This window comes from Bufo bufo, chromosome 4 (genome assembly GCF_905171765.1).
Source record: "Bufo bufo chromosome 4, aBufBuf1.1, whole genome shotgun sequence".
Lineage (NCBI taxonomy): Eukaryota > Metazoa > Chordata > Amphibia > Anura > Bufonidae > Bufo > Bufo bufo.
In genome coordinates, this window is record NC_053392.1 from 238,073,642 (window position 1) to 238,099,240 (window position 25,599).

The 25,599-nt window shown below is 42.3% G+C and overlaps 2 long non-coding RNA genes across 2 annotated transcripts; both read left to right on the top strand.

Moving 5' to 3' along the window:
* The first annotated feature begins 867 nt into the window (after positions 1-867).
* On the top strand, positions 868-22,076 carry LOC120997990. Its single transcript, XR_005778273.1, has 4 exons — positions 868-881; positions 3,611-3,616; positions 7,240-7,244; positions 21,835-22,076. It is a non-coding gene; the product is annotated as an uncharacterized LOC120997990 (long non-coding RNA).
* LOC120997989 lies at positions 17,700-21,369 on the top strand. Its single transcript, XR_005778272.1, has 3 exons — positions 17,700-17,822; positions 17,997-18,119; positions 20,682-21,369. It is a non-coding gene; the product is annotated as an uncharacterized LOC120997989 (long non-coding RNA).
* Positions 22,077-25,599: the final 3,523 nt, after the last annotated feature.

The window sequence follows — 25,599 nt, forward strand, 5'->3', positions numbered from 1 at the left end:
ACCGGATCTGTTTTTCTGGTGTCATTCGGCAAAACAGATCCGGTATTTTTTTCACATTTTTAAAGGTCTGTTCATGTGCAGACCGGAATACAGGATCTGTCAATGCGGCACGAATACATTCCTACGGAAAAAATGCTGGATCCGGCATTCAGAAAAGTGTTCTGTTTTTTGGCTGGCGATAAAACTGCGGCATGCTGCAGTATTATCTCCATCCTGAAAAGTCAAAAAGACTGAACTGAAGACATCCTGATGCATCCTGAACAGATTGCTCTCCATTCAGAATGCATTAGGATAAAACTGATCAGTTCTTTTCCGGTATTGAGCCCCCAGGACGGAACTCAATACTGGAAAAGAAAAACACTAGTGTGAGAGTACCCTTACACCATCTCACTCCAACTAGTGGCTCCCTTGCAGTTGGGAAACTACAACTCCTAGTCATTTAAATGGTACATTAGTTATTACACTGCTGTGCATCTGGTCCTGTATCAGCCTATAAACTAGGTTTTAGTTCATCATTACGCAAAAAAATGTATTTAGGGTATTTATGGTACCTCGTGATAAAAGTTAGGTTTACTCTTCACATGGTGATTTACTTTATGCCTAACAGGCAGCCATGACTTTATTTTGTCTCTCTTTTAATAATAATTTCTATTTGTCGCACCCACTTTCCATTCTGTGGGTAATGTATTCAAAATTAAAGAGATCACTTCACGATTGTTATTTCTATTGTTTCTGCTTTTATTTTTCTGTTGTACATCAAGAAATACATTCCTGAGACTAGTTTTACATCTCAAGGTCCCGTGCGTGGACTACATTTATTGTGTTTCGTAGCGAATATCCTCGCAATGTGGGATGCAACACGTCTCTTAATAAAAATTAAAGTTTAAAAAAAATTAAAGAGATGACTTAAAATATGCTGTAGCTTACTGTATTTAGATTTAGTGCTTCAAGTTTCTATAGACTTTCTCTACCCATGCATGTATAATTACCCAAGGTGTATTTCATTATATATGAAATTCTTGGAGAAATGAGACATACTTTATCCGTTAGTGCAATTATCTTTTTGAACATGATCTTCTAAACATGTCATCATAGTGAATTGTACTATATAGACACTTGCTGAACAAGTTATTTTAGGTCTCTGGGTCCATAGATTACCTTGTCTGGATAGCTTGCCTTGCTAATATGTCTACTATTTCAGTCTTCAATCTCAGCACCTTCAATTGATGCTGATGGATAGCTCTGTAGATAGTCCTCTTTGTATACCCAGCACCATGTACTGTGACCTGCACTTATCCTTCTTCAGTTACTTAGAGGATATCTCAACTACTGTAAATACACTTGACACAAATGTCCCTTAACCATATGGAATGCATTGTGATCATATTCTGTTCTGCAAAGTGTTTAAGATTAAAATACTGTTAAAGACAGAAATCCAACAGACAAAAAAACTGGAGAGAATTGGAACTGCATCATTGCATTTTTCATTGCTATAATTGCTCTAATTTTGCTCTAATTTGCTCTAATTTACTTTATTCATTAATGTGAGTGTACTTTCTGTTGCTCACTATGGACTCTATTCTTTATTGAGTATAGTACTTACCTTAAGCTTCAACTGTATCTACATTTTGAATGTTTTTGAAACAAAATAAATGTTTTATTTAATTTGTCTAAAAATAAGAGTGTAAGTACTTAGTCTTCAAGTGTATCTAAACTTCACATGTCAGTATTTTGTAATCCGCATCCGTTCCGCAAATTTGCTGAACGGAATGTGGACCCATTCATTTCAATGGCCCCGCAAAAATGCGGACAGCACTCAGTGTGCTGTCCGCATCCGTTGCCCCGTTCCGTTCTGTCATGCGGATCCGCAAAAAAAATAGAGCTTGTCCTACGATTGTCCGCAAAATGCGGTCCGTGGTCACATTGTAGTCAATGGGTCCGCAAAAATGCGGGTGACATGAGGAATGCATCAATATGTCATCCGCATGTCATCCGCAATTGCGAATCAGTTTACAGGAAAAAGAAAGACATTTTTTTTAGTAACCTACCAACATATATTCCTCCTTACGTTTTTTGGGGTAAAAACGGAACAGATGCGGATGTACAATTGGTAAAATGAAAGGTTTTTGCGGAAACACGGATCCGCAAAAAAACGGAATAAAAATCTGGAAAAGAAAAATACTGACGTGTGAATGGACCCTATAGCTGTTACAAATGCCCTAAAAATTGATTTTGTCATATATTTTATTAATTGATTTTATTGTTTTACTAGCAAAACAGGACCCTGAAGTTTGTGCCTTTTCATAGCGCTTTTCACTGCATTGCATACAGAATCCGTTATGTTATGTTCAGTGAGCACTGTAATGACTGTGCCCTCCTCTGAATCCTCTGCCATAGAACCCTGCACCAATGTGCTATTCCAGGTTTTGTTGGAGTGACGACAAGTAGCAGTAGTGATAATGCTCCGCTAAGCCTGGAATAGCAAGTCCAGAATTGTCTCGTCTCCCCCCCCAAAAAAGAAAAACAGAATAAAAAGTGATCAAAACGTACACAAAAATGGTTCCAATTAAACTACAGCTTGTCTCATTTTTGCAGCAAAAAAACATGCTCCCACAAAGCTTATTCAAAGGAAAAGTTAAAATACTAAAGCTGTTAAAGGGCTTCTGTCACCCCACTAAACTCATTTTTTTTTTTTTGGGTACTTATAATCCGTATCCTGCGATATAGCTATACATTATTTTATTCATCATTTTCGTTCTGTAGATATGCCAAAAAATTTACTTTTATAATATGCTACTTACCTCTGAGATAAGGAGGCTTGCCTCCTCAGTGCGCCTGCGCCGATGACGTCACCGAAAGAGAAGACTTCATCGGCGAGCCTCCTTATCTCAGAGCGCCTGCGCCGAATGAACACAGGCGCGCGATTTTTGTAATGCTGACAGGGCCGGCCGGTGGAGGAGATCGCGGCTGGCCCTGTCAATCAACAAGAAGAGGGGGCGTTTTTTTGCGGCTGCTACCAGCAAGTAGACGCCCTACTTGCTGGTAGACAGGTAATTAGCATATTATAAAAGTAAATTTTTGGGCATATCTACAGAACGAAAATGATTAATAAAATAATGTATAGCTATATCGCAGGATAGGGATTATAAGTACCCAAAAAAAAAAAAAAGAGTTTAGTGGGGTGACAGAAGCCCTTTAAAGTGTTATTATTATGTGACGTTAGTAAAAGATAAAAACCTATATATATTTGATATCACTATAATTGTAACCAGCCACAGAATAAATAAACGTACGCTGGAAAATTTGTAACACTAAAATCAATGCCGCAATTTATTATTTATTTTTCCAACCATCCCAGAAAGAGTTAAGAAAAAGTAATCAATACGTTATATCTATCCCACAATAGTTCCACTGAAAAATCGTAAACTCAGAGAACTACTTTAAAAGTCAAACAGCTAAACTTATCAATCAAAACAGTTTTTCCTAAAGCTAAAGCCCTGCACTGCAGAATTCTGGCTTCAGTAAGTTGCAAAACTGGGCACTGGGACTTTTTGGGCTTATGTGCTCAATAATTTATCATTTTTACACCACTCATTCCAGTTTTGAAAAGTGGATTGTAAATGGGCAAGGTTAGCTTGTCAAGCTAATTTAAAGGCTATGGACACCTTCGGGGCAATTTTTTTTAGATTGCATTTTACAAATTTTGGGCAAAAAGTCATTTTTTACTATTGGTTTAGAATAAAAATTTTCAGCCATTTTTTTTAGATACAGTCAAATACCAGGAAGTCAAATCAGTACAAGGGAGCAACAAGAGCGATTCCAAACACAAGCCGGAAGTCAGTACCAAGAGATCAAGACAAGCAACAGGGGTTGAACAAAAGCGAGGGCAAACGAGCAGAAGCCGAGGTCAGGATGCAGGAACACAATGCCAGGAATACAGGAGCGTATTAAGACCTTAATCACAGGCAACCTGTGGCCAGCAGGCTGCCTGTTTAAATAGGCCTGGCTGGTGAGTCACATAACGTGGCCAGCGTCACGGCAGCCCAAATCAGTCGAGCACCGATCATCATTATCGGCGCTCGGCTCCCCTGCTGCTTCCCTGCTGCTATGGAGACGAGGACACAGGCTACATCCTTGCCCCTCTCCTTGTGCAGGTTGCCGGTGGTGCTATACACATGACAGCTGCCCCAGCACACTCAGCTCTGCTATATCTCTATATATCTATCTACTGTATAGTAATACTTAGAGATATATAGATATAGCAGAGCTGAGTGTGTAGGGGCAGCTGTCATGTGTATAGATGTAGCAGAGCTGAGTGTGCTGGGGCAGCTGTCATGTGTATTAGGCTACTTTCACACTAGCGTTCGGGTGTCCGCTCGTGCGCACCGTTTGAAGGGGCTCACGAGCGGCCCCGAACGCATCCGTCTGGCCCCAATGCATTCTCAGTGGAGGCGGATCCACTGAGAATGCATCCGCCTGCCAGCGTTCAGCCTCCGCTCCGCTCAGTGAGCGGACACCTGAACGCTGCTTGCAGCGTTCGGGTGTCCGCCTGGCCGTGCGGAGGCGAGCAGATCCGTCCACACTTACAATGTAAGTCAATGGGGACGGATCCGCTTGAAGATGACACTATATGGCTCAATCTTCAAGCGGATCCGTTCCCCATTGACTTTCAATGTAAAGTCTGAACGGATCCGCTCAGACAGCTTTCACACTTAGAAAATTTTCTAAGTTTTAATGCAGACGCATCCGTTCTGAACGGATGCGAACGTCTGCATTATCGGAGCGGATCCGTCTGATGAAACATCAGACGGATCCGCTCCGAACGCAAGTGTGAAAGTAGCCTTAGATGTAGCAGAGCTGGGTGTGCAGGGGCAGCTGTCATGTGTATAGATGTAGCAGAGCTGAGTGTGCTGGGGCAGCTGTCATGTGTATAGATGTAGCAGAGCTGAGTGTGCTGGGGCAGCTGTCATGTGTATTAGATGTAGCAGAGCTGGGTGTGCTGGGGCAGCTATCATATATAGAGATATAGCAGAGCTGACTGTGCTGGGGCAGCTATCATATATAGAGATATAGCAGAGCTGACTGTGCTGGGGCAGCTGTCATATAGAGATATAGCAGTGCTGGGTGTGTTGGAATAGCTGTCATGTGTATAGATGTACATTGACTATAACAGCTATAACAGAGTCTACAGTAGAAGTCTCATATCTTTTCAGTCAGTGGCTATGCAGCTCTTATAGCTGTGTGGGTAAGAGCTTTGCCTCTGATACAGAAGGTCGTGGGTTTGAATCCCAGCAGACACAGATGACTATGCCTGGGATTTGTTGGATTCGAATCTCGTAAATGAGAAGCGTGCAAGTAGTAAGGGCGGCGCTGCCATCCTGTATGTCGTTACGTTATGTGGTGTTTGTGGCAGTCGCTACACTAGCCAAGGAGCCTCCTCGCTGTTGGCACAGTCCGGCCCTGGCGCCCCTGTTGCCATGGCACCCTGTGCGGCTGCACAGCTCACACACCCCACAGGATGCCCCTGGCAGAGCATGACCCACAACAAAAGGTACCGAACGGTTTCCTATCTAACCATGTCCCTGCCTGAACTAGGTGTGAAAAATAAATATGGACCAACCGGTCACGTAGAGATCTACCCTGTCTAAAGGTGATACTCGGATGTGGTAGATGTACATCATTCAAAAGGATTGGCCAGTATTTATCAATAATTGATATACCTGCTTCCACAAAATACAGATTGAGGGGTGCCATATACCCTCTTCCACCAAATACTGATTGAGGGCAGCGATAAATATGAATGAATGAAATTAATCCAAATGAAATTGCAATAATTTGCAATGCACATATTGTGCATGTGTTCATTGCGTTATACAGGAGTGGCCTACATTTTTCAAACTTTGTTGAGGCTGGGAGCAAGTTTAGTAAACGTGAGGAATAAAGTTCTGATAACATCACTGTTTTTGATAAAATTTCGCATGCAGGGCAGAACAATAGCTTTATATGGAGATAGACTGTTGTCAAATATTCGCGATTGCGAATATTGTTACGCAATACATACAACTTTACATTTTATCAGTTCTGAGTAGATATCACTTATTGGTGCACTAAGTATTGTTGTGACATCACTATGTCCGTAGCATGTATGTATGTACGAACAGCAGAGAAATATCTCTCACATGCACATTTCACATCAAGTTTCCTGCCACATACTATATGCCACACACACACACACCCACAAAGTCTATAGATTAGAGTTTGTGTCCTGTTGGTCAGGAGAAGCTTTCTTTGTCTGACCGCCAGTATTTGCTGGTTCATTTAGTGTTACCCAGGGTGCACCATGTGGAGGTGAACCAGCTTTACACCCCATACCATACCGTCACTTCACTAGACAGGTACATCACTGCTCAGCTGGCCAATATCCAATTGCTCAGACCCCACACATACAATCGCAATACAATCCGATCTTATAACGGTAATATTAAATCTGATATTTCCCCTTCTAAGGGCTCTTTCACACTTGCGTTCTTTTCTTCCGGCATAGAGTTCCGTCGTCGGGGCTCTATGCCGGAAGAATCCTGATCAGGATTATACCCATGCATCAGGATGTCTTCAGTTCCGGAACGGAACGTTTTTTGGCCGGAGAAAATACCGCAGCATGCTGCGCTTTTTGCTCCGGTCAAAAATCCGGAACACTTGCCGCAAGGCCGGATCCGGAATTAATGCCCATTGAAAGGCATTAATCCGGATCCGGCCTTAAGCTAAACGTCGTTTCGGCGCATTACCGGATCCGACGTTTAGCTTTTTCTGAATGGTTACTATGGCACCCAGGACGCTATGGATGACGCATGGATGACGTGATCGCATGGATCATGTGATCCATGCGCATGGGGCGCTCTGATGTCATTCTGGAGCACCCCGGGAGCCGCACGGACTGTAAGTATACTGCTCCCCCGCTCCCCACTACTACTATGGCAGCCAGGACTTTAATAGCGTCCTGGGTGCCATAGTAACACTGAACGCATTTTGAAGACGGATCCGTCTTCAAATGCTTTCAGTTCACTTGCGTTGTTACGGATCCGGCGGGCACCTCCGGCAAATGGAGAGCACGACGGATCCGGACAACGCAAGTGTGAAAGAGCCCTAAGACAAATAATTTTCGCTGTGTTGTTGAGGACATTATTTTCAATACTTGTAGTTAAAAATTTGGGATTATATGCTTGCATCTTTATCCTGCAGTGCATGTTGGAGCGGGGATATGATGGGACCCGGGTCCAGGATGATAAAAAAAAGATTGTCCGTGATATAAAGAAGGAGCTACGGAGTAAGACCTCATGCACACGACCGTTGTGTGCATCCATGTCCGTTGTTCCATTTTCCGTGATTTTCTGCGGACTTATTGACTTTCAATGGGTCCGTTGAAAACTCGGAAAATGCACCGTTGTTCATCCGCGTCCGTGATCCGTGTTTCCTGTCCGTCAAAAAAATATGACCTGTCCTATTTTTTTGATGGACAACGGTTCAATGGGTCAGTGAAAAAACACGGATGCACACAAGATTGTCATCCACGTCTGTGATCCATGTCAGTAGGCTACTTTCGCACAGACGGATCCGCAGATCCGTCTGCATAGAGCTTTTTCAGATCTGAGTTTTCACATCGTGAAAACTCAGATCCGACAGTATATTCTAACACAGAGGCGTTCCCATGGTGATGGGGATGCTTCAAGTTAGAATATACTAAGAACTGTGTACATAACTGCCCCATACTGGCCACCAATGAATTTAATACAGGGGGCTGTGATACGCACAATTAACCCCTCAGGTGCCGCACCTGAGGGGTTTATTGTGCGTATCATAGCCCCTTGTAAGAGATGGGGTGCTGCCAGGCAGCAGGGGGCAGACCCCCTTCCCTCCCCTGTATTAAATTCATTGGTGGCCAGTGCGGCCCCCCCTCCCTCCCTCCCCTGTATTAAATTCATTGGTGGCCAGTGCGGCCCCCCCTCCCTCCCTCGTATTAAATTCATTGGTGGCCAGTGCGGCCCCCCTCCCTCCCTCCCCTGTATTTAATTCATTGGTGGCCAGTGTGGCCCCCCTCCCTCCATCCCTCCCCTGTATAAAATTAATTGGTGGCCAGTGCGGCCTCCCCTCCCCCCCTAATTAAAATCACCCCCCCCCATCAGGTCTGTGCTATAAGCAATGCGCCGCACAGACCTGTCACTTACCAGTAGGAGGAGCACCTGGCCGGTCACAGACAGCGTAGGTAGGTTTAATGCTTCTAAAATTGCTAAGTAACCATGGCAGCCAGGACTGCAGTAGCGTCCTGGTTTCCATGGTAACCGATCGGAGCCCAGGCGATTAAACTTGGACTCCGATCGGAACTCTCCGCTGCCACCAATGATGAAGGGGGGTGATTTTAATTAGGGGGGGAGGGGAGGCCGCACTGGCCACCAATGAATTTAATACAGGGGAGGGAGGGGGGGCCGCACTGGCCACCAATGAATTTAATACAGGGGAGGGAGGGAGGGGGGCCGCACTTGCCACCAATGAATTGAATACTGGGGAGGGAGGGGGGCCGCACTGGCCACCAATGAATTTAAAACTGGGGAGGGAGGGGGGTCTGCCCCCTGCTGCCTTGCAGCACCTGATCTCTTACAGGGGGCTATGATACGCACAATTAACCCCTCAGGTGCGGCACCTCAGGGGTTAATTGTGCTGATCACAGCCCCCTGTAAGAAATCGGGTGCTGCCAGGCAGCAGGGGGCAGTCATGTACACAGTTCTTAGTATATTCTAACTTGAAGCGTCCCCATCACTATGGGAACGCCTCTGTGTTAGAATATACTGTCGGATCTGAGTTTTGACAATCTAACTCAAATCCGATGGTATATTCTAACATAGAGGCGTTCCCATGGTGATGGGCACGCTTCAAGTTAAAATATACCATTAGATTGGAGAAAACGCTGATCCGATGGTATATTAATAGGGACTCCTGACTTTACATTGAAAGTCAATGGGACGGATCCGTTTGCAATTGCACCATATTGTGTCAACGTCAAACGGATCCATCCCCATTGACTTGCATTGTAAGTCAGGACGGATCCGTTTGGCTCCGCACGGCCAGGCGGACACCAAAACGACTTTTTCCTTCATGTCTAGTGATCCTCCAAAAATCAAGGAAGACACACAGAAACAAAAACGGATCACGGAACAACGGAACCCCGTTTTGCGGACCGTGAAAAAATACTGTCGTGTGCATGAGGTCTAAGTGTAGGGGGAGGCATACTGAGCTGGCCATAATCAAGCACTGATCCGATCTGAAGAGGAGGCACATTAGGTGGATCAGTGAGATCCGTGACAGAATCTGCCCAGGTACAATGCTTACATTACTTTTGTTTCTCTCGCCAACACGATGTAATGTATATATACTGTTATGCAAATCAGTATTTCCTCCCTTTACAAATGATTACTTAGTGCTTGGTGTGACATGTAGCAAATCAGTCGGTTACATCATATATCTCTACCTCGCTGTGAATGTATATATATATATATTCTTTTTATGCATGCAGCGAGGTATAGATGTATGATATAATCGTCTGATTTCATACATTTCACACACACATAAATATATATACATGTGTGTGTGTGTATACAGTGTTTCCCTAACTGTCTTATACACGGAACTGTCAGCCCTAAGGTTCTTCTCACAGCAAGTTATCACAAGCACCAGCATATCAGCCCCAGCTCTAAGGCCCAGACTCTCTGCCTGGGGTACTCTTTATGCAACTGGTGCAGATGCAGCTAATCAGGCAGCAGTTTAGATCTCTTGTCAGAAGTGGACTGCGGATTGGGGAACCCGCCCAACTCTTCCCCAATCCAAAACTCCAGGCCCTATATCCCGGCTATTCTACACAACCACCTCAGGAAAGCTTGAGCTTTCCACTACACAATGGGTATTCCCTGGAGCGTAAGCTGCTTATGACAGGATTCTGGGGGAAAAGTACCTGCCATCAATTACTCTACCTGTCACTGTCTCACAGTACATAAACTGCAATAATCATTCTGTATTACAGTAAAAGGCCCCATCCATCATTACATTAGATACATCCCCCACTTAATTTGCATTTGTTATGAGTTCTGACTTGTTTGTCTCAATTCCGAACATTGTGTGATGACAGGTGTTCTCGTTCCCTCCGTCCGCCGCAGGCGTTCCGCAGACGATCTGCAGGTGGTGGTGGTCTCCGAGGAGGAGGAGGACTAATAGCAGGCTGGACCCTCCCAGCATGCAGATGCACCACCGCCACCTGATATTGGCAAAATGGTGGAGGTGTAGGCTGAAGAAGCCGGACCTTCCCAGGACCCGGTTTCTCCCCCACCATGTCCTGATGAGGAGGATGTCACCAGCCCCCACCAGAAGGGTAAATATAATTCTGTATCCATAACATGTATATTGAATATTTCAAGGTGTGTAGTAAGCATTTTGACCAATTAGGTGTTTCCCAGAATTAGGTAACACTTGGCTGTGAAAATGAAAAATTATAAATTTTTTCCAGGAAAAGTTGCTTTACACCAAAAATTTTCACTTTCACAAGGGGTAGTAGGACAAAATTAATTTCCCCCCCGAATACGTCAACACCCCATATGTGATCAAAAAATGATGTATGGGCGCACAGCAGGGCTCTAGAGTCAAACAGCAATATATGGATTTGGCTGACCTGATTTGGTAGACATTTATTTTAGGTACCATATCGCATTAAATAAATTCCTGTGGTCCCAAGAAATTAAAACCCCACCAAGTGACCCCTTTTCCGAAACAGCACCTCCGTACGAACATTTTTTGTGTTGTAAAGGGTAATTGTCAGCAAACAGGTATATCACAGAAGGCAGAAACAATAGTGAAAGCATTTCAAAGCACACATTTGTAAACATGTAAAATTACTAGCAGTCCACAAATTTTTCACTTTCACAAGGGGTAACATTACAAAATGCACCTTAGTTTAGGTTCCCCATTTTCTCCCCATTCAGGAAACACCCCATATATACAGTATGTACTCTCTTGAACTATAAATAATTAACCAACTATATAATCATTATAAATATCATAAACTAACAAATTGAGATGTAAATCGGAAGTGCTTTAACAAATAATCCACACAATGCACTAATTGCCTCTTAATCTGAATTGCAAGTAAATTTCATCCTTTTTATGTGTATTCCTAACAGTACAAATAGAATTGATAAAAAAAAATAATAAGGCTGCCGCAACAGAAGCACCTGAAATCAATGAAGGAGCTCCGTGAGCAGCAGAGGAAGAAGCAGCTGATGTTTTCAAAGAAGGTGGAGCAGCACCGTCAGAGAATCCAGGAGCTGCTGGACCTTCATGAGAAACTTAAGGCATTGCCATAGAGGCATATTTCTTGCCAAAAATTTTTATAAATATGTTGTTAAGTTATAACGTGTGCTTTTGTTAATTAACAAAATGTTATGTTTTAGTGTAATATTAACAGATAAGGTTGCAGTAAGGCCCCTTTAGTCCAGGGCAAACTCATCAGGATCAGGACATACAGCATCAGCAGGTACATGGTAACGGTGGAGTAAAAGGCCTACACATAACTTATCAGGATCAGGGCAGACAGCAGCAGCAGGTACATGGTAACGGTGGAGTATAAGGCCTACACATAACTCATCGGGATCAGGACAGACAGCAGCAGGTATAGGTAATGGTGTAGTATAAGGCCTACAAATAACTCAGCATGATCAGGACAGACAGGGTCTTTCTTTGCAGCAGGAATGTCTTCCCAGGAATAGGCCCCCACCAGACCAGGCAACGCAACAAATAAACATAGACACCTCTGACAGCAGCAGGTTCTTCGTCTAGAGCATCAATGTGCTCCCAGGCATACAAAATGCAATATTTTCCTTAGAATTTTTATTTTCAAAGGTATTTTAACTTTGTAAAGCACACAATAAATTAGTACAAATTTTGCTCCACACGCCGCACGCGCCAGTCTGCTCTCAGTTTCCATATCAATGTCGTTTGTCCCTATCTGTAGCTGAGGTAATGCAGCAAAACCGCAGACAAATGCTGCACTACCCAAATGCACTATATAGAAAGTATATTATTGGTATATAACACCCCTGCTTCAATCACTTTTTTGGGGGGCAACTGGTAAATCACACCAGTAGAAATTATTTGTTCCAATAGCGTTTAGCACTCTGTGTAGCTGCAGTATCGCAGCAGAACCGCACACAACTGCTGCACAATACAAATGCACTATAATATACTTCTATGTTACAAAGTATATTATAAGTATATTACACCCCCCAGTAAGTCATGCCTATCAATAGCAGACCTATACCAGTCCTTAAAAGGACTTTTGTGGCCCTATTAGCTAGCGTTTGGTGTCCCTAACAGTCTGTCCCTGCTCCACACAGCAACCTCTCCCTACACTGGCAAAAGACTGAATGTAAAATGGCGGCCAGATCAGGTTTATTTATAAGGTAGGGGTATGTCCATGTGCTGAAACGTCTCAATTGGCTGTCCTATCCCACCTGATGGATGTGTCATGGGTCAAAGTTCGGTTCTATGCAAAAAGATATGATGCGTGCGAATATCTTCATATGTTCGCATGTTAGGCGAATCGCGAACAAGCAAAGTTCGCTGCAAAACAACCGCCAGGCGATCCGCAACGCCATCTCTAGTCTTCAACACAGTGAAAGCCAGAAATCCCTCCAGAGAAGGAAAACCAAGCAAAGGGGTGTCCCCATTATAGAGATCACCAGATCCACCATATTAAGCAGCCCGTATTTAAATATCCAGATCTTTTACAAGCCTTAAGGAGATGATGGGGAAAACCTAAGCCAGTTATCCATCCACAGACAGCTGTTTATTTAATCTGAAGAAGGGGAGATATCCCCTATAGATATCCACCACTGATATACTTTTTCACTTCTTCATCAATCCAGTCACCCAATTTAAAGTGGTTATGTGACCTATTATTCAACGCATCACATGCGGTGCCATCCCTTCTCTTTCAGTCTTATCTGTCAAGAAAGTGAGCAACAGAATAGTGCTTTAAGAAGAGATAAAGCAAAGTTGGTTAAATATAAAAATCTCACAGATCCATACTAATTGACAGTATATACTAACAGGACTGCCACAGACCATCTTGTATGACTAAATTCAAGTCAAAGTGAGGGACAGCACAGTGAAAAGTCGTGAGTTTCACCACCATTTTTGCTCATTAGCATATATTCTAGGCACCAAGCTTAGCAAGAAATATACCTTTGGAGCAAGTTTTATGGCTGGACCAATTTCTGTGAATTATACTATAGGTTATCTATAACAGCTATAGTTGTGTTCAAAATAATAGCAGTGTGTTTAAAAAAGTGAATAAAGCTCAAAATCCTTCTAATAGCTTTTTTGTCCATACACACAAATGCATGGTGAACACTACACATTCTATTCCAAATCAAAACATGAAGAAAAATATATCAAATTTGTGTTGTTCCTCTAAAAAAATTGTTCAAAAAAATAGTGTTTGTATTCTTCTTTACAAACTCAAACATTCACTATATAAACTGAAAAATATTTGAAGATTTTGCTTTCTTTTGAATCACTTACCTAATATTTAGTTGTATAACCACTGTTTCTGAGAACTGCTGTACATCTGTGTTGCATGGAGTCAACCAACTTCTGGCCCCTGTGAACAGGTATTCCAGCCCAGGATGATTAGACTACATTCCACAGTTCATGTCTATTTCTTGGTTTTGCCTCAGAAACTGCATTTTTGATGTCACCCCACAAGTTTTCTATTGGATTAATATCGGGGGATTGAGCTAACCACTCCATAATGTCAATCTTGTTGGTCTGGAACCAAGATGATGCACGTTTACTGGTGTTCCATCCTGATCTGTAATTGTCCTGATGAAGGGGGTGCTTCGCCCTTGAAACGCGTTGACTGCAAAAATAAGAAGATCCTTATAGTCACCTGCAAGACGTATCTGTATGCTGGCAGCGACAAAGGAGTGGTTCCCTTTTCTCTTGTTTTCTCTTCTTCAATAAAACAGTGCCAAGCATATTGCATGCCATGGTGCCCCATTCAGGTTATCACTTATATTTACCCCTTCTGGCCCACAATCAAAACTTACTGCACACTACAACTGTAACTTTCTGTTTTGTGTTGTTCTGCACAGTAGATGTCTTCCTGTAGGAAGTAATCTGTGCTAGATTGCCTTTGCATTGACCAAAGCAAGTGTCTCAAGAGATCTTGTAATCCCCACTTTGCAGCTTGAGAAGATCTTAAGAATATGGGCAATTCAAAATAAGACAGAAAAAAGAATGGTAAACAGCACTACAAATCCCACTTTGGAACAATTTATACCAATACTCCAGGTACCCAGCGTATAAGTCCAGACGGTGGTGCACGCGGAAGGAGATCCGAGCCAACGGTCCCTTCAAGCAACAGAATAGTAAAAATATCTGCAGCACTCTTCAGTTTGTGCAAAAAATCACAGATTTTTTTATTCCATAAGCAGCATACAATGCGACGTTTTGACTTAAAAAATTGCTTGATAAAGACTTGTTTAAGTAGAAACGTCACATTGTATGCTGCTTATGGAATATAAAAAGCGGAAATTTTTTGCACAAACTGAAGAGTGCTGTGGATATTTTTACCTTTCCAATTTAAAATAAGGTAATTTTTCCCTTTTATCATATTTCCAGTGATTTTTTTTCCTGCCGCTTGAGAATGGGTAACTTACAACCTGTAAAATAGGACAAAAACAGTCACAAAGAGAAGTTTATTTCCATTGATAGCTCTGTTATTCTCAGTTTGCATTACAAACAAATGGTCAAATGGTTTTTAATAGGGAATATCTTTAAAGGTCACTCAACTTTCAACATACATCTGCATAAATTAATAGTACAGGTGAATATAATAAACTGTGTAACAAAATTTTATCAGAGAAGAATGCCTCTTTTTCCATCTAGCTACTCATTCTTTCCAACCCCTGCCCTCTCCATAAGGCCCCCATTATACATTAGTCAATTATTAGCTAAACCTTTTGTTTTTGGCTGTGCTGGCTGGGTCCAATGTGTATGAGGAGAGCCCAACTCTTCCTCAACATCATCAGACAATAGAGAATCCGGTGAGGTGCATTGAATTTTAACACCTGATCCTTTCATTCTCCTGGGAGTTAAGCCACTGCAGCCATTTTCTCTACTCTTCCCATTGAAAACAAAAATACGCTGAAATGAAGCATGTACAGTCAGGTCCATAAATATTGGGGCATTGACAAAATTCAAAATTTTTTTGATCTATACACCACCACAATGGATTTGAAATGAAACAAACAAGATGTGCTTTAACTGCAGACTGTCAGCTTTAATTTGAGGGTATTTACATCCAAATGAGGTGAACGGTGTAGGAATTACAACAGTTTGTATATGTGCCTCCCACTTGTTAAGGGATCAAAAGTAATGGGACAGAATAATAATCATAAATCAAACTTTCACTTTTTAATACTTGGTTGCAAATCCTTTGCAGTCAATTACAGCCTGAAGTCTGGAACACATAGACATCACCAGACACTGGGTTTCATCCCTGGTGATGCTCTGCCAGGCCTCTACTGCAACTGTCTTCAGTTCCTGCTTGTTCTTGGGGCATTTTCCATTCAGTTTTGTCTTCAGCAAGTGAAATGCATGCTCAATCGAATTCAGGTCAGGTGATTGACTTGGCCATTGCATAACATTCCACTTCTTTCCCTTAAAAAACTCTTTGGTTGCTTTTGCAGTATGCTTTGGGTCATTGTCCATCTGCACTATGAAGTGCCGTCCAATGAGTTCTGAAGCATTTGGCTGAATATGAGCAGATAATATAGCCTGAAACACTTCAGAATTCATCCTGCTGCTTTTGTCAGCAGTCACATCATCAATAAATACAAGAGAACCAGTTCTATTGGCAGCCATACATGTCCACACCATGACACTACCACCACCATGCTTTACTGATGAGGTGGTATGCTTAGGATCATGAGCAGTTCCTTTCCTTCTCCATACTCTTCTCTTCCCATCACTCTGGTAGAAGTTGATCTTGGTCTCATCTGTCCATAGGATGTTGTTCCAGAACTGTGAAGGCTTTTTTAGATGTCGTTTGGCAAACTCTAATCTGGCCTTCCTGTTTTTGAGGCTCACCAATGGTTTACATCTTGTGGTGAACCCTCTGTATTCCTTCTGGTGAAGTCTTCTCTTGATTCTTGACTTTGACACACATACACCTACCTCCTGGAGAGTGTTCTTGATCTGGCCAACTGTTGTAAAGGGTGTTTTCTTCACCAGGGAAATAATTCTTCAGTCATCCACCACAGTTGTTTTCCGCGGTCTTCCGAGTCTTTTGGTGTTGCTGAGCTCATCGGTGCATTCCTTCTTTTTAAGAATGTTCCAAACAGTTGTTTTGGCCATGCCTAATGTTTTTGCAATCTCTCTGAAGGGTTGGTTTTGTTTTTTCACCCTAATGATGGCTTGCTTCACTGATAGTGACTGCTCTTTGGATCTCATCTTGAGAGTTTACAGCAACAGATTCCAAATGCAAATAGCACACTTGAAATGAACTCTGGACCTTTTATCTGCTCATTGTAATTGGGATAATGAGGGAATAACACACACCTGGCCAAGGAACAGCTGAGAAGCCAATTGTCCCATTACTTTTGGTCCCTTGACAAGTGGGAGGCACATATGCAAACTGTTGTAATTCCTACACCGTTCACCTGATTTAGATGTAAATACCCTCAAATTAAAGCTGACAGTCTGCAGTTAAAGCAGATCCATTGTGGTAGTGTATAGAGCCAAATATGTTAGAATTGTGTCGATGTCCCAATATTTATGGACCTGGCTCTATTTGTATGGGGGAGTTGGGAAAGATAGCTTTTGAAGGTGTATGGGCACATTGAGTGAGCTGATAGACTGTAAAAATTAGTTACATACTTACCGGTAAATGTATATTAGAAAAAGATAAAACCTAGATCTTGTCACTCTTTACAAAACATCACGCATACATTCACCACTTTTTGACTGCCTGTGAATCCTGAAAATGAAGGGGTACCTTCAAAGTTGCTGCCATTTACCAGTTGTGGAGGGAACTACAGCATGACCAAACTCCCAGGATTGGTGGTGGACATCCCAGCCATCTGACCCCAACCAATCAGATTGTGATGTCATATCCTAGTGATATACCATCAATTTTGTGATGGAATAAACCTTTTTCAGGTGCAGTGACACAAAGGTGAAAAACATCTGTATGACTGCCATTTTTTCGTCACATGACCATTTTCAGAACCATCATAGTCTATTGTGTATTCACATAGCCGTTTTTTTAACGGCTCCAGTCTGTTTTAATGGACAGCCAGCCCCCATATAATGCAAGGGGGCCAATTTTAATGACCATTTTTCAGAAAGGCATCCATGAAAAAATGTGCAAGTAGCCTTATTGTATAAAAACTGTTAGCCCTAGGATGACATATCTGAAATGAACAGGACAGGTGGTCTCATTTTGTTTGAGTCAAATCCTGGATAAGTACACTACTGTACTTTGCTTTTTAGAAACTTCGCTTCCTGGGAAGAGAAAAAGGTTGCTTGCCAACAGAACAATTATACACCTTGGAAAGAATCCACAAATATGAAGAGGTGCCGCCCTAAATACCAGTCTCCCAAGGTATTAGTAATGGGTGACGCTCTTGGGTGGCAAACATCGAATACATAGATGAAATCTTCATTTTCATGCCTTGATGACTCAACAACGGACGGCACATCATAAACGATCAATGCAGGTTTGTTAAAGAACGTCTCCTACTTACCTAAGCACTCACTTAGAGTTGCTTGTTCTGTGCTCTATCTTTAGCCGACATGATAGACGAGATCAAACTTCCTGGAACTTTATAGCACTCTTAACAGTAAACAGTATACAAATCAGAAATTGAGTTTGTAAGATGGTTGTTTTACAGTTACAGAGAAAAATATTGGTGTAACCAAGGCTGTAAAACTGTGCTGAGGAAGAGCTAAGAAAGACGTGAAACAATGTACTGGCTCTTTTATTGAAGATGGCGATGTCTCTGTAGATCTACTCGGTAAGTAGTCGTATATTTCTCCTCTTTCGATCCTTACAGACAGATAATGAAAGGACAGATTATTTACATGTGCACTCGATTCCTAGTCAAACCTTGTTTTATTACATGCTTTGCTAGTTGTTGTGTCAATGACTTGTTTAATACTGTAGTAAGTAGTAGTACTAATGCACATACACACTAAAAAACTTACCGCAACATTTATGTGCAGATTTTCTACTTTTATGGGTTGGTTGTAGATGAGTCAGAACGGTATTAGTTTTACCCTATTCATGCACTTGTGTAATCCTGTTCAGCATATGCAAATACAGTAAATCCATTTTTGGCACCCAATGGTGCTTTCTCTAACAAAGGATTTTATTTAACTCTCAGAGTACTTGAGTACCTGAGCAATACACATTTCCAACTGTGATTGTAGTTAATCCAATCTCAACCCCCAAGTCCAGATTGGTGGACTTGGGGGTTGTAAATTGGTGAGTTGTTTGAAGGGGTCTTCACAATGGCGAAGTGCTTTAGGTATCATTTACCTGCATATGATATGAGAAGAGAAAATGTTCATTGGATGTCTCTTTCCGTAACAAAATAATATAAGGTGAAATAATATTGAACGTTTGGGTCATTCACTGTTTAGGGCCGCTATTTTTTTTACTTAGGGTTAGTTAAAGGGGTTTTCTGGGATTATTTAACTGATGACCTCTGGATAGGTTATCAATATCTTATTGGGGGGATCTGACACCCGGGACTCCCGCTGATCAGTACTACCGCCAAGGCCTTCTCCAGATACCAAGCAAAGCCGCAATACAATGTTCAGTCCTGTGTTTGGTGAGCAGAGAGAAGGCTGCGGGCTACTGCAAGAGCCAGTGGCTTCTCAAATAGCTGATCGGCAGGGGTCCCGGGTGTTGGACCCCAACCAATCTGATACAAAAAAATTTGGGAAAACCCTTTTTCTACTTTTGTAATATTTATGACCTATCCCCAGGATAAGACATCAATATCAGATCGGCAGAGGACCAACTGCCAGCACTGCTGATCAGCTGTTTGAATAGAACATAGTGGTCATACGAGTGCTGTGTTCTCTTCACTGCTTACCTACTCGCCGTCGACACTGCGGCGAGCAGTGTAATAACTCCCCTGTCCCCATTCACTTCTATGGGTCAGTTCTGTCCTATTCAATTCAATAGTAAGGAGTAGTAATGAGCGGTAGGGGTTATATTCGAATTCGTGATATTTGACGAATATTTTGTAGAGTATTCGTCATATATTCGCAAATATTCGAAAAAAAACTAATATATAGCAATATATTGAATATAAATACCCCTGTTATAACGGAAAGCTATAACGGAATCCAGAACCCAGATGTTAACCCACCCTTACCCTTTTGCTAGTCAGTGTAAGGCTACTTTCACACTTGCATTTTTGCCTTATCTGGCAGGAATTAGCAAAAACTCTTCTGTTACTGATAATAAAACCATCTGCATCTGTTATGAACGGATCCGGTTGTATTTAATTTAACATAGCAAGGACATTGAAAGTCAATGGGGGACGGATCTGTTTTCTATTGTGTCAGAGAAAATGGATCCGTCCCCATTGACTTGCATTGTGGGTCATGCCCAATCCGTTTCGCCCCACATCCCATGACGGAAAGAAAAGTTCAGCTTGCTGCAGTTTGCTTTCCGGTATGGAAACACAACCAAATGGAACAGAATGCATTTTGGTGTACTCCGTTCTGTTCAGTTACGTTTTGTTCCCATTGACAATGAATGGGGACAAAACGGAAGCGTTTTCTCCGGTATTGAGATCCTATGACAGATATCAATACCAAAAAGAGTAATGCTACATTGATCATCCGCAGTGTCCACCTCAGGTGTTTAATATACTTTCCCACAGACACTGCCTCTTCTGCACTTACTTCTCTGTGTTGCCGCCTCCATGCACCAGCTTTGTCATTCTGCTGTAGCCTTGTGTTCCCTGTTAGGACACATATCAGTGGCCGCATGGGCTTAGGAAGCTTGTCACAACTATGTGCCTGGGGTAAGATCTGGCTGTCATTGCTTTATACAGAACCAGAGAAGGAACATCAGTGCGCTGCTCATGTCGGGGGAGGGGATGTCAGTTCATCATTCAGTTTGGGGTTGGGGCCATCAGTTCACTACTCGAGTCAGTGATGGGTACAGTGGTATGACTATTAGTGCACTGCTTATAGCAGGGCCACAGTCGTTGGTGCACCACCACAGTAGTGAGGGTTCATGAGCTGGTGGCGCATGTTTGTTATGAAAGAAGGTCCACCTCCTGGTTTGGGGCCCAATCTGAATATGTAAGACACCCGTATTATAAATGACACATGGTAGGTAGGGGGCGCTGTTAAGGATTTTGCATTGGGGCCCAGGAACTTCATGTTATGCCTCTGAATTTAAGGTTGGTAAAACAAAGGATTTATAAAGTGCATTTTATGATTGTCTATCTACAGTAATGTATAGATAAACTGTAAAACAGTGTTGAAAGGTGATCATAGACCTAACAAGCTTTAGTTACCTGTTCAACACTTAACCAATTACATTTTTTCAGGACGCCTTCACACTGGGCAGATTCTGTTGAGTGAAAATCTGTTCCATTCAAGTAAATGAAGTCACTGCCACCAAAACCACCAGTCAAGTGTTCATGCAAGCTTTTCTTACAGATTAGTTTAGAAAAGTACAGAACAGTACCATACATATTTATTATGCTGTGTATAACGTACAATACATATGTGTATAAGGTACTCACTATTGCTTACAGAATAATATTTGAAAACCGATTGAGATTACTCACATTTCCTTATGCAACTGAGAATTTATCAGCAACATTTATTTATTTTAACCATATTGATAGATCATTCCTGGCAGCACATTCATTGCATCTAGGAACATTGCATTTCCAGGAACATGAGTGTGTCATGATCCAATCCGCTTTCATGTGTAAAAATTTCCCAACCTGGCTAGTTGCTATTAATAATGTAGATCATGGATACGGAAGGGCTGAATATGTAAAATTTGCATTGTGGATTGCAGAAGTATTTGGTTTACATAAAATATAATTCACACATCATTTAATTGGACTATGCAATAAAATGAGTTTCAAGTGGGTGCCCAGGAGTAGAATATTAATGGAAAATGTAAAAGTATTGCATATTATTAAACTACTTATTCTATGCCTATTATATGTAGTCATGATAGACTATAAGGAACTGAATGTGTGTGGGACTGTTGTGTTTGATTGGTCTAAGGGCTTGCTGCTTATTTTACCCATTTTGTGATCTGGTTCGCAGAACAGTCACACCAAAATTGGGACTGATGGCAATCACTATTATACACCTACTTCTTGACAACTTATTTTTCTCGGGACTGTGCCATCAACCAGAGTAAGACTTGAGATGAGTTTACCTTAAATATGACCCAGTTATGGGAATAAGAAACCTACACAAACAAGAATGTGTTTCACAACAAACACTAAATTATATGACTCATTCAAGATCATTACAACTAAAGCCAAAAACTCAAGTCCTCATTATACGCCTGTATCTTCTGAATTTCTCAACAATGTTAAGATTGGATTCACATATAGCACAGAAGTTAGCTGCATTTTTAGTTTTTTGGCCATTTGTCAGTGGAAAAAATACAATACCCAGCCAGATATTTTATGCTAGTAATTAGAATATTGTGCAAAAGTTCATTTATTTCAGTAATGCAACTTAAAATTTGAATATTGTGAAAAGGTTCAATATTCTAGGCTTAAAGTGTCACACTCTAGTCAGCTAATTAATCCATACCACCTGAGCAAAGGGTGCCTCAAAATTGTGAGTTTGTGGTTTCATAAACTGTAAGCCATAATCATTCAAATTATAACAAATAAAGGCTTGAAATATCTCGCTTTGCATGTAATGAGTCTATCTCATATGTTAGTTTCACCTTTTAAGTTGCATTACTGAAATAAATGAACTTTGCACGATATTCAATTTTTTCGAGTTTCACCTGTATATACATTAGTGCAGGTATACTAAGAATGGCTTAACATAGCCTTACTATAAAGTCAATTGGCACAAAATGTGCCAAAATTATTATGAGGGAAAACCTCATAATAAAGTTGCCGTATCTCACAGTAGTCCGTGCTCCAGAAATGTAAGTATATGCCAGAAATTAGCTAGTGTAGAATTGAACAATGATTTACACCTGATTCTAGTATAAATGATAGTAAATCTGTCTGGAGGCTGGAGGACACTCCCCCTCTTACTAATCCCCACCAAGGTGGCAAGAAAGTTTACAAATTATGGCAAAAAAAATTTACACCACAAATGTAGCATAAACCATAGGCTAATCTCTGACAAAATGCTATGAAAAACAAAGTTCTCAGGGATCATTTTGACAACTTTTTATTTGCCAATGGCATCTTTCCCAAACAATTCACATAGGGTAGGTAACTGACATTAAAACTTAACATTTAATGTATAAATTGCTAAAAGTATGAGCCCAAAATTAAGAATATCAATAACATACAAACAAATATTCAGCCTTCCGACAAAAGATGTAACCTACAGTCAACCAGGTACACATGGGAAAATGCAGACTGTAATAAGCATACCAAGATATAAGATGTGTTACAAGAATACAACAAGAGAGCACCCGGGTATATTAGGAAAACCTTCAGGTCATATTTGCAGCCACCAAATACTTACTAGAAGTGCACAAATAGTCCCACAACATGGACAGTGATATACCAGAGGGGGAATAAAGGCAAAAATTCCCACAAAAATATGTATTTTAATCAGGGGCCATTTTTTTCTGTCTTAAAGGGAAACTCTCAAAAATGTGCCCTGCTGGAGCCTAGAAGATTTTTATTTCCTATCGGTTTGATGTATACAAATGTGCAGCACTCCACGTTTTTGTATCCTGCAGCGTCCATTAAAAAAATGCATACGTTAACGTAATTTGTTTTTCTACCATGGAACTGTATGGTGAATGGACGCCACCGTGTGGCATCAGCCTGAGGCATCTGTTAACGCATACATTTTCGGTATGCACTAAATGGATGCCAAAAATAGGATGTGAATCCAGCCTAGTGTCAGAATAAGCACCAGTACACAGTGGAGCAGCGTGGTGAAGAGGGAAGGCCGCCATGTACTGACAGAGGGCTACCTGGTCCTGGTGGTCAGGGATGAGGACTGTTTCCCAAGGATCATTTTTCTACTAGGAAATACAGGGCACAGTATAATACACTAGAATCTATATACTATAAAGATATTAGCCCTACCCCAGAATAATAGTACAATTAGGTGGTCATTTATTTTATCGAAATACTTCTATGTTAGGCGTATTTCTGACACAGATTGTGGCACAAAGGTCCTTTCTGCATATTTTTCCAGATCATGCCAGGTCTAAAAAATAATGGCGTGGGCAGGTAAAGGGATACAGTTATGGCCATCCAGTTATTGGATACCACCGCCATACATTGACTGGATAACACCTCTGTACAGTAACCGGATAACACCGCCATACCGTAACCGGATAAAAGGGTGTAAGAGGGCACATTACAGGGAATGACTAGGGGCACTGCACAGGGTGTGTTAAGAGGGCACAATGCAAGGTATAAGGGGGCACAGCATGGGGTGAGGGGCACAGTACAGGGTGGGGGGCACAGTCACAAGACGGTTCATGCGGTTCATACGCCACCATAATTAGAGGCAGAGGAGTGAGACAGGGGTGTGATTATGTGGCTAGAGATAAAAAATTTAACTGTCGGCCAGTACAGGCCCCAAAAATTAGGCAATAGGCATTCACCTGACAGCAAAGAAATTTGGATTCTGTGGCTGGAGGTACATTAGGTGGTCACAGGATAAAAATGTAACTGTCGGCCAATACATGCCCCAAAAATTAGCCAATAGGCATTCACCTAACAGCAAAGAACTTTGGATTCTGTGGCTGGAGGTACATTATGCGTTCACAGGATAAAAAAGTAACTGTTGGCCAGTACAGGCCCCAAAAATTAGGCATTCACCTGACAAAAAAGGCCTTTTATGCAGCAGTATATACATAAGGCAAGGACCATTCTTTGTTCTGGGTGGTGGCGGATATGTGTGGGCTGGCATGAGTAAATTAAATTACACATGATCATCACAGGTGTTGAATTTCTCTGACATCAATGCCTCATTCATTTTTAAATGAGCTAGGCGAGTGCGCTTATCGGTCATGATCCCCCCTGCTGCGCTGAACGTCCTTTCGGACAGGACACTCGACGAGGGGCAAGCCAAGAGTTCCATGGCAAATTGTGCCAGCTCTGGCCAAAGGTCAAGCCTGCACACCCAGTAGTCAAGGTGTAACAGTCCTACGGCTTACCTGAGTCAGAGGACAGCTGGCTGGAGGTAGGAGTGGAGCCCAGTGGCAAGGACCGCAGGCAGGTAGTAGGTGCAGGAAGTCTGGCAGAGGCGTAGTCAGTAGGCAGGCGGTGGGTCAGGGCAGGCGGCAGTAAGCGTGGTCAGACAATCCGGACGGCAACGGTGGTAGCAGTTCAGTAGGTAGGGACAAGCAGAAGAGTAGTCGGTAGTCAATTACTGGTCAGCAGTGGACTTCCAGTAGTAGCAAGAGCAGCAGATGAGGAGAAGCTTGATCAAGGCTCAGGAGCTTAATAATCAGCAAACTGGAGTGCAAGGGGCTGGACTTATATAGGGAAGTACCAGGTGTGGAGAATCAAGGGTGATGAGCAAGGCTTGGCAAGACTGAGGTTAACTAATAGGCTTCAGGAAGGAATGTCCAGAGAGGACAGTAGACTAGTAAGCAGGGCTACCGCCTGGGATGTGGCTGGTCACGGGTTCGAATCCCGACACAAGGGGTTCCTCGCATCTCAAAGCGTACACATCGGTCGTTAACCCGATGTAGTCGTATACCTGTCGGTCTAGGCATTCCCTGAAGCTGGATCCAGAGGGCAGCTGTCGATGGGCTCTTTGCAAGAATGATCTCATATCCAAAGTGACCAACACATCTTCAAACCGCTCTCATTTTGCAGGCGCGGTAGAATTGGTACCCACACCTGTTTCGCTGTGGATGGAAATTCCTCTGCCAGTGCCCGCAACAGCAGAATGCAGCATCTCTCGCAGCAAGGCCTGGAAATGCTGTATTCTGGCAGCCCTCTGTGATGCAGGTAACATGTCTGCCATTTTGTGTTTGTACCGGGGGTCTAAGTACGTGCCACCAAGTACAGGTGCTTGAACTTTATGCTTTTTATACGGGGGTCCCTCTTCAAACACTAGAGCATGAAGGCCCCCATTTGCACTAGATTGGAAGCGGTGTAGCGCCCTGGCTCCTGCTTATCCCCCAGGAGAATGTCGTCCTCTGTCTCCTCCCCGCAGCCAGGAATCCCCAAAAAGTTTAAAGTCTGCTCTTCTTGCTCCTCCTCCTCCCCGCAGCCACCATCCTCCTCTGACTCCTCTTCACACTCCTGCTGACTTGTCTCAGAT